Source organism: Gossypium hirsutum, chromosome A05, assembly GCF_007990345.1.
Source record: "Gossypium hirsutum isolate 1008001.06 chromosome A05, Gossypium_hirsutum_v2.1, whole genome shotgun sequence".
NCBI classification, from domain to species: domain Eukaryota; kingdom Viridiplantae; phylum Streptophyta; class Magnoliopsida; order Malvales; family Malvaceae; genus Gossypium; species Gossypium hirsutum.
Window position 1 is genome coordinate 63,974,651 of NC_053428.1, and position 10,530 is coordinate 63,985,180.

At 39.5% G+C, this 10,530-nt stretch overlaps 1 non-coding gene across 1 annotated transcript; it reads right to left on the bottom strand.

Annotated features, from left to right (window-relative positions):
* Positions 1-882: 882 nt before the first annotated feature.
* Positions 883-988, bottom strand: LOC121229770 (small nucleolar RNA R71). The gene has a single exon (XR_005927726.1). It is a non-coding gene; the product is annotated as a small nucleolar RNA R71 (small nucleolar RNA).
* Between the last annotated feature and the right edge of the window lie 9,542 nt (positions 989-10,530).

Below are 10,530 nucleotides of genomic sequence, written 5' to 3' on the forward strand. Positions count from 1 at the left end.
AAAGTTAATACTAGTACTTTTAGTTCCTTTGGTTTCGATAATCCGGTCTTGCTAAAGCTATACTACTGTTCGATAGGTACACTTGCCTTCATTGTTATGATAGTTAGTTTCAAGAACGATTCATTATAAATTTTTAAAACCTGTCACGAATGTCACGTATCAAGTTTTTGGCGCGTTCCCGGGGAACTAAGATATTAGGAACACTCGATTTTTATTACGTTAGCCATTTACTTTTACTGTAATTTAAATTTTATTCTAACTTTTACTAATTCTTCTTTTTCCCTTTTTCTGGCATGTTCTTATAGTTTATGAATAGAAGAAACCCATCAGGACCATTACTTTTTGACAGTGAGATCGATCGCACAGTTCGCAGAAACCAAAAAGAAATAAGGTGAAGCTTAAGATACATAGAGAATGAGCAAGTGGACAATATTCAAACCACAATCGAGGAGATGGCAGAAAACCAAGAAAATCTGCTACGTCTTTCAATTGCTGTTGATCAAAATCCTGCTCTGCGCACTATCTATGATTATGCTAAACCTAATTTAACAGGAACTAAGTCAAGTATAGTTAGACCCGCTATTGCTGCAAATAATTTTGAACTGAAACCTAACACAATTCAAATGATACAATAGTTTTTTCAGTTTGATGGTTTGCAGGACGAGGATCCCATCGCTCACTTGGCAAATTTTCTAGAATTTTATGATACCTTTAAAATTAATTGTGTTTCTGATGACGCCATTCGCCTTCGGTTGTTTCCCTTTTCGTTAAGGAATAAGGCTAAACAATGGTTAAACTCGTTACCACGAGGGTCAATCACTACTTAGGAACAAATGACCTAAAAAATTTTATTAAAATATTTTCCACCGGCTAAAACAGCCAAATTACATAATGAAATCTCTTCTTTTGTGCAGATGGATTTAGAAACATTCTACGATGCATGGGAGAGATACAAGGACCTTTTGAGAAGGTGCCCTCACCATGGGTTACCGCTTTGGCTACAAGTTCAAATGTTCCATAATGGCCTGAATCCTTTAACTCGGCAGATGATTGATGTAGCTGCTGGAGGAACTACTAATAATTAGACACCTGAGGCGGCTTACGAATTTATAGAGGAGATGTCCCTAAAAAACTATCAGTGGCAAGTTATGAGAACAAAGCCGACAAAAGCAGGCAGTGTTTTCAACCTCAACGCGGTTACTATGCTATCTAACCAAGTAGAACTCTTAAATAAAAAGATTGATGGTTTGTGTGGTTCTACTCAGGTACATCCAGTGATGAGGTGCGATTCAAATGGAGGAGGAGCATGCAGAGAATATCAACCCTTCAACCCTAGCATCGAGGAGGAACAAGTCCAATATATGGGTAACAATAACTCTAGATCCCAAAATAACCCATATAGTAATACTTACAATGCAGGGAACCACTCAAATTTTTCATGGGGAGGCCATCAGAGACCACCTCTAGGCTACCAACAACCACCCTACCAACAGGAAAAGAAGCCGAACCTTGAAGAGATGCTCTCAAAATTTATATCGGTGTCAGAAACTCATTTTTAGAATACCGAGACAGCACTTAAGAATTAACAAGAATCGATCCAAGGGCTCGAAACTCAGTTTGGACAGCTTGCCAAGTTGATTTCTGAATGACCACAAGGTAGCTTGCCAAGCAACACTGAATCTAACCCAAGGGAGCAACTCAACGGAATTGCCATTCAAGATGAGGAAAGGTTAGTCACACCTGAACCAGAACCAAGGCAAGAAACCGAGATAAGCAAAGGTAAAGGTGAGGTAGACCACAATGAGCAGAAACCAGTAAGTACAGAATACAAACCTTGTGTGCCATATCCTAATGCCACAAGGAAAGACCGCTCAGATTTACAATTTGGTAAATTCCTTAAACTCTTAAAAAAATTACATATTAACTTACCGTTTATTGAAGCTCTATCGCATATGCCAAACGCAATGAAATTTTTAAAGGAGCTTTTAGCAAATAAGCAAAAGTTGGACGAGGCTTCGTATATGAAGCTAAATGCAGTTTGCTCAACTATTTTATAGAATAAATAACCCAACAAATTGAAAGGTCCAGGGAGTTTTACAATTCCTTGCTTAATTGGTAGTTTAGATGTTAATAATGCATTAGCTAATTTAGGGGCTAGTATTAACGTCATGCCTTACAAAATGTTTAAACAACTAAGTCTTGGGAAACCCAAACAGACTAGGATGAGCATTCAATTAGCAGATAAAACTATAAGATTTCCTAGGGGTATTATTGAAGATGTCCTAGTTAAAATCGATAAATTTATATTTCCCGTTGACTTCGTTGTTCTAGACATAGAGGAGGATAGCAACACTCTTTTGATTTTAGGAAGGCCCTTTTTAGCAACTGCTAGAACGATTATTGATGTTGGCACAGGTGATGTGACAGCCTTAAAGTGACCCTAGTCGGAAAGCGATTTCGGGACCACTAAATCGAGTCACCAAATTATTTGAATATGATATTTATTGTCTAAAATATGTGAATATGAATGTGTGAAAGTTTTAAGCTTCGATTTAGTAAATTGCATGTGAATTTAGTCAATAGGACTTATGTGTGACACTTTTGAAATGTGATAGGTCAAAACATAAGGATCTATTAGTGCATGTAATAAAAATGGTGGACTTGCATGTCAATTTCCCCCTAATTAGTAGTGGCCGGCCATGACAAATAGGTTGGACAAAGTGTGATGGGCAAAACATGTCATAAACATGTTATGTTGGTGTTTCATGGGAGGAATGATAAAATAAGGAGCATGGTAATAAAATAATGGAAGGGAAAATGATGAAAACAAAGAAAAAAAAAGAGTGTCCATCCTTTTACATTTTTTTTGGCCGAAAGTTCTAAGGAGGAAGGAAGAAGGAAGGTGCTCTCTTGCTTCATGCTCGGCTTGGAAGAGGATTAGGAAGAGGTTCGGCCATACTTGTATCTAGGTTAAGGTATGTTGATGTTGTTCCATGAGATTCATGCATGCTTTTAGTTGTTAGCTTGAGTTCTACCTAGCCCATGGTTCAAACCTTTGCTATGTCATGGAGATGATATTCGGCTAAGGTGGATTGGTGTTGATGTCAATTGCATGCTAAAAGTGAAGCTTTGTAATGATACATGTGATGGTGGATTGATGACTTTTGAATTTTCTTTTTAGCATTTTTGAGTTAGACATTAAGTTCTTTGTTTAACCATGACCAAAATTGAAATGGTATGGTGTTTTGATGCATTCGACCATGGTAGGAAGTAGAAGAGAAATATGGTTGTTGTTCACGTTATTTGGGTGAGAAATGGTAGTAAGGTGAAGTGCAAATGTTAGTGTTTGATTTACTAATGTATATAGTTGTACTAGCCGAGTTTTGAAATTGAAAAAGGGCTTGAGCACCATGTATGGTATTGAGATTGTTTGAGTAAATTCATAGTTATTTATATGATGAATTCGGTTGTAGATATACATGCTTGAATAAGATGCACGCATGAATGAATAGATGGATTGGTGTTGCATGTGTTCGGTTATAGGTAAGCATGATGATGAATCTATCTTGACTTGGATAATCGGCTCAAGGAGAAATTGCTAAAGTGCTTAGTAATTGATATTAGGTTAATGATGTGTGTTTTCGGTCATAAAGCTGCACATGAGGAAATGTTAGATTAATTGTATTAAATTGCTCAATGTGATTAAAAATGCGTATGACCATTTTGTATTTGAGCTAAAGGTGGCCATATGACCTATCAAACTCCTTGTCATATTCGGCCATAAGCTAGCATAATGAGACTTTAATAAGTTAAATTTGTTTGAATTAGCTCAAGAGCTTAGAGGACCAAAGTTGGATAAGGGAAAGGAAAAAGTGATCGAATAGCCGCCAAAATCGTTTGACAACATCCGAGGTAAGTTTTCGAGTAATGAAACTTAGATTATGATTCGATTAGATTATGTTATAAGCAAATCAAAATCATGCCCTTTGTATGTAGCTTTTGAGCTGAAAATGTTAATGCTTGATAAGTGACTTGTGTTTGAATTCTAGTTATGAAAATGAAATATAGATGTGTCATGATTCCTCGATATGTGCATGGATATTCGGATGATAACCGGGCTAAGTCCCGAAGGCATTTGTGCTAGTGACTAATTCCGGGCTAAGCCCGAAGGCATTTGTGCAAGTTACTATAACCGGGCTAAGTCCCGAAGGCAATTGTGCGAGTTACTATAACCGGGCTAAGTCCCGAAGGCATTTGTGCGAGTTACTATAACTGGGCTAAGTCCAGAAGGCAATTGTGCGAGTTACTATAACCGGGCTAAGTTCCGAAGGCATTTGAGCGAGTAGCTATATCCGGCTAAACCCCGAAGGTACTTGGTTTAGGAATGAGCGATCTTGCTGTAATAATTTCAATTAATACGCTCGTAAAATCCCAACGATGAGGTACGTTTCGTATATGCATTGGAGTAGTGATTTCGTTAAATATTATTCGCTCAGTCGATTAATGAGCTTCCGGCTTTTGGTTAAGCTGATCCCTTATGTGAGAATATAAGGGTTGGAAATGTGCATTAGGACTGATTTTTTTTAGAATATGTGTATATGAAATTATCCGTTTAGTTATATGAATGCTATACCTCAGTTGCGCCTAATTTCATTGTTCGAAACTTTCTAAGCATTTAATGCTTACTCCGTTCTTTAAATCTCTGTTTTATAGATTTTGGTTCGTCAGCTATCGGACTCAGGATTGTCGAAGTCGAAGTCGTCCACACTATCAAAGCCCCTTTGGTACACTTTTGGTTGAACTCTGAAATGGCATGTATAGGACTACCCTTTTTGATGTTGGTCATGTACCTTTCGGTATTGTACGAATTTGGATAGCCATGCGAAAATGGCTTATATATATTTTGAGCATAATGTTTATAATCATTTTGTATGTATATAGTCATTGAGAGATGTGGATATGCTTGGCAATGATTGGCCATTGGAATGGTTAATCACGATCATACTTTGTGCTATATATGCTAAAGGGTTGGTTGAATCATGGAAACTATGTAATAGGTAAAGTCTACCTTAAAGGCAGATGCTGACAGCAGCAGCAGTGGTGTGAATTTTAAAAATCACTAAAAATAGTAGGAATAGAATTAAATAGTGAATAAATTATGTAATTTAACCTTGATGAATCTACTTTCATATGGAAGAAACGAAATGGTCATATGAGTCATATTTTAAGAGATATTTAAGTTTTCGTGGGACAGGGCCAGAGCGATTTCTGGATCCCCTGATCTGACTTTGGAAATTCATTATAAATTAACCAGAGATAATTAGAAGTCATTCCATATATTTATAGATTCCTTTTTGAATCTAATTTCATTAGAAACAAACGGCATAAGTATTGAAGCCCTGTACAGGGAGATATATAAGTCGTAATGCATGAAGGTCAGAGCAGTCGAACCCTGTAACAGGGGAGACTTTAACTAATAAACTGTACTAATTGGCTCAACTAAAAATTCTAGAAAAAAATTCTTAGATGGACATATGAGTCTAGTTTCAGGAAAATTTGCATAATTGGTTTTCGAGTTTTGGAACTTGAGATATGATTTTTAAGGTGACAGTGACGCAGTTAGCCAGCTCGTCTGGAATTTTAAAAATGGACTGTGCAAATATGTGAATTAAGTCTGTTAACCCCTCGTGTCCGACTCTGGCAACGGTCTCGGTTACGGGGTGTTACAATTTTATTGGTATCAGAGCTACGGTTTAGTCGATTCTAGGACTACCGTAATACGTTTGGGTCTAGCTATACATGTCATTTTGTGATTATTTGATAGTGTGGTGATTTCTGACATTTGAAAATGTGTTTATTTATAGTAATGGATCCCAATCCCGACCGAGCGGTAGCTGATGATCTTGAGAGTGTAGCGCCTGCTCCCGCACAAGGGACAGCGCCGGCGGACTCTCAACCTATTGCTAGCAATCCGAATGATGAGGCTAGGCAAGCTTTTTATAGCATGATGAATGATTGGTTCAACCAATACATTCGAACTAATACGGCTGTTCCACAACCTCCATTCCCGACTAACACCACCCCCGCACCTACAATACCTCCGGTGACTGACCAAATAAGGTCAAATAAGCCTCCAGTTGACAGAATCCGAAAACACGGGGCTACTGAATTTAAAGCTAATGACAGCGATGATGCCGAGCAAGCTGAATTTTGGTTGGACAACACTATTCGGGTACTCGATGAGCTATCTTGCACACCCGATGAGTGCCTAAAATGTACTATCTCCTTGCTACGTGATTCTGCCTACTATTGGTGGAATACGTTGACTTCTGTTGTGCCCAGAGAGCAAGTAACTTGGGAGTTTTTCCAAACTGAGTTTCGAAAAAAGTATATCAGTCAGAGATTCATGGATCAAAAACGGAAGGAATTTCTTGAACTCAAGCAGGGTTCCATGTCGGTTACCGACTATGAACGAAAGTTTGTAAGGCTTACCCGGTACGCGCGAGAATGTATTTCTTCAGAAGCTGTGATGTGTAAATGTTTCGAGGATGGACTGAACGATGATATAAAGCTGTATGTTGGCATTTTAGAAATCCGAGAATTTGTGGTACTTGTCGAGCGAGCTTGCAAAGCCGAGGAGCTCAGTAAGGATAAAAGGAAAGCTGATGTAGGAGCAAAAGAGTTTCGTAAGAGATCTTCGGGAAAGCCCTTTCAACAGTCATCGAAGAAATTTAGAGATGATCTAGGCCGATCTAGAGACACTTCGGGCTTTTCTAGACGAGATCGCGATCGACCCCCTGTGAGTGCACGAGTCACTTCGGTCGCCAGTGTTGGAAATGATCGTTGAGATAGAACGGAGTGCCAGTATTGTGGTAAATGGCATTCGGGGAGTTGTAGATTCCATGACCGCTCCTGTTACAAGTGCGGATTAGTTGACCACTTTATTAAAGATTGCCCGAGGTTGTCTGAACAGAATGTAAATCAGAGTGGGAAACCGGGTGCTAACACTGCTCGAGGTAGACCATCTAGAAACACGGGAAATCCTAGTGGTGGTCAGAGAGGATCTAGAGATGCTACAACCAGATCTGAGGCTCGCGCTCCTGCTAGAGCTTATGCTATACGTGCACGCAAGGATGCTTCCTCGCCAGATGTTATTACCGGTACTTTTACTCTCTTTGATACTAATGTGATTGCTTTGATTGACCCTGGTTCTACTCATTCCTATATATGTGAAACCTTAGCATCCAGTAAGACTCTACCTGTTGAGTCTACTGAGTTTGTAATTCGGGTGTCAAATCCCTTGGGTCGTTATGTGCTTGTCGACAAAGTGTGTAAGAAATGTCCCTTAGAAATCAGAGGTTCCTGCTTTCCGGCTGATTTGATGCTTCTACCGTTTGACGAATTTGATGTTATCCTCGGTATGGATTGGTTGACCGTACATGATGCAATTGTAAATTGCAAAAGAAAAACCATCGATTTAAGGTGTGTAAATAACGAGATAATCCGAGTTGAGTCTACTGACTTGAATAGGTTGCCAGCTGTAATATCATCGATGTTGGCTCAGAAATATGTAAGAAAGGGGTGTGAAGCATACCTTGCGTATGTACTTGATGACAAAGAGTTAGAAAAGAAGCCTGAATCTGTGCCAGTGGTTTGTGAATACCCAAATTTTTTCCCGAAGAATTACCGGGTTTACCACCTGTTCGGGAGGTAGAGTTTGGTATTGAGCTTGTACTTGGGACTACACCGATTTTGATAGCTCCGTATCGTATGGCACCAACAGAATTAAAGGAATTGAAAGCTCAGTTGCAAGAGTTGACGGATAGAGGTTTCGCTCGACCAAGTTTCTCACCTTGGGGTGCACCAGTATTGTTTGTGAAAAAGAAGGACGGAACCATGAGGTTGTGCATCGATTATCGACAGCTGAATAAGGTGACAATAAAGAATAAATATCCGATACCGCATATTGACGATTTGTTTGATCAACTAAAGGGAGCCTCAGTGTTTTCAAAGATAGATTTGAGGTCGGGTTATTATCAGTTGCGAATTCAAGATTCGGATATACCCAAAACTGCTTTCAGAACGAGATACGGTCACTACGAATTCTTAGTGATGCCGTTTGGGCTCACTAATGCCCCCGCGGTATTTATGGATTTGATGAATCAGATTTTCAGACCGTATTTGGATCGGTTTGTAGTTGTGTTTATCGATGATATTTTGGTCTATTCGAGAAATGAAGCCGATCATGCTGAACACCTGGGATTAGTGTTGCAAATTTTACGGGATAAGCAGTTATATGCTAAGTTCAGTAAGCGTGAGTTCTGGTTAAGAGAGGTTAGCTTCTTGGGTCATGTGGTATCTGCATCGGGTATTCGAGTTGATCCGAACAAAATTTCAGCCATACTTAACTGGAAGCCTTCGAGAAATATTACTGAGGTTCGGAGCTTTTTGGGACTTGCCGGTTACTACCGACGGTTTGTAAAAGGTTTCTCGATGATAGCCACACCAATAACGAAGCTACTTCAAAAAGATGTTAAGTTCGAATGGACGGAAAAATGTCAGAAAAGTTTTGATCAACAGAAAACTTATTTGACTGAAGCTCCAATTCTAGTGCAGCCCGAATCAGGCAAAGAGTTTGTCATCTACAGTGATGCCTCCCTACTTGGGTTGGGTTGCGTATTGATGCAAGAAGGTCGAGTTGTGGCCTATGCGTCGAGACAATTAAAGCCACATGAGAAAAATTATCCGACCCATGATCTTGAACTAGCTGCCATTGTGTTCGCCTTGAAAATATGGCGACATTACTTATTTGGTGAGAAGTGCCATGTATATTCGGATCACAAAAGTCTCAAATATTTGATGACTCAAAGAGACTTAAATCTACGACAAAGACGTTGGCTTGAGTTATTGAAAGATTATGAGCTTGTCATTGATTATCACCCGGGAAAGGCTAATGTGGTTGCGGACGCCTTAAGCCAGAAATCACTGTTTGCTTTACGAGCGATGAATGCACACTTGTCTGTTCTACCCGACAATGTGTTAGTAGCTGAATTAAAGGCCAAACCATTGTTGATCCATCAAATTCGTGAAGCTCAGAAAGTCGATGATGAATTGGTTGTAAAACGGGCTGAATGTGTTCCGAATACAGAATCAGAGTTTCAAATTGATGATGACGATTGTTTGAGGTTCAGAAGTCGTTTGTGTGTTCCAAGAAATTCAGAACTCATTTCGATGATTTTGAATGAAGCTCATTGTAGCCGAATGTCAATTCACCCGGGGAGTACGAAAATGTTCAACGATCTGAGATGCCAGTTTTGGTGGCATGGTATGAAACGAGACATTTCCGATTTTGTATCGAAGTGTTTAATATGCCAACAAGTGAAAGCGGAACATCAAGTGCCCACAGGTTTACTTCAGTCGATCATGACACCTGAATGGAAATGGGATTGAGTCACGATGGATTTTGTATCTGGGTTGCCATTGTCGGCAAGTAAGAAAGATGCGATTTGGGTTGTTGTGGATAGACTGACTAAGTCGGCTCATTTTATTCCCGTACGTACGAATTTTTCATTGGATAAACTAGCTGAATTGTATGTTTCTCAAATTGTGAAATTACACGGGGTGCCCATTTCTATTGTGTCGGATAGAGATCCGAGATTCACCTCACGATTTTGGAAGAAATTGCAAGAAGCTTTGGGTACCAAGTTGCATTTTAGCACCGCTTTTCACCCCCAAACCGATGGTCAATCCGAGCGGATAATTCAGATACTCGAGGATATGTTGAGATGCTGCATCCTTGAGTTTAGTGGTTCATGGGAACGGTATCTACCTTTGATTGAGTTTGCTTACAACAATAGTTTTCAGTCAAGCATTAAGATGGCGCCTTACGAGGCTTTGTACGGTCGAAAAATCCGTACGCCATTGTTTTGGACCGAGCTCAATGAAAGTAAAATTTTCGGAGTTGATTTGGTTAGAGATGCTGAGCAGAAAGTAAAAATAATTCGTGAAAGTCTGAAGGCAGCATCAGATTGTCAAAAGTCATACGCGGATTTGAAACGAAAGGACGTTGAGTATCAGGTGGGAGATAAAGTGTTTCTTAAAGTTTCACCTTGGAAAAAGATACTCAGACTTGGGCGTAAGGGCAAGTTGAGTCCGAGATTCATTGGGCCGTATGAAATCTCCGAACGAGTTGGTTCAGTTGCATATAAGTTGCTTTTACCCCCTGAACTCGAAAGGATCCACAACGTTTTTCATGTTTCGATGCTTCAACATTACAGATCTGATCCTTCGCACATAATAAGTCCCTCCGAGGTTGAAATTCAAGCCGATATGAGTTATGAAGAAGAACCAATTCGTATCCTAGCTCGTGAAGTGAAAAAGTTGCGAAACAAAAAGGTTCCTTTAGTAAAAGTGTTATGGCTCAAACACGGGATGGAAGAAGCTACTTGGGAACCCGAAAACGCCATGAAAGAACGATACCCAAACCTATTTACCGGTAAGATTTTCGGGGACGAAAATTTCTTAAGTGGG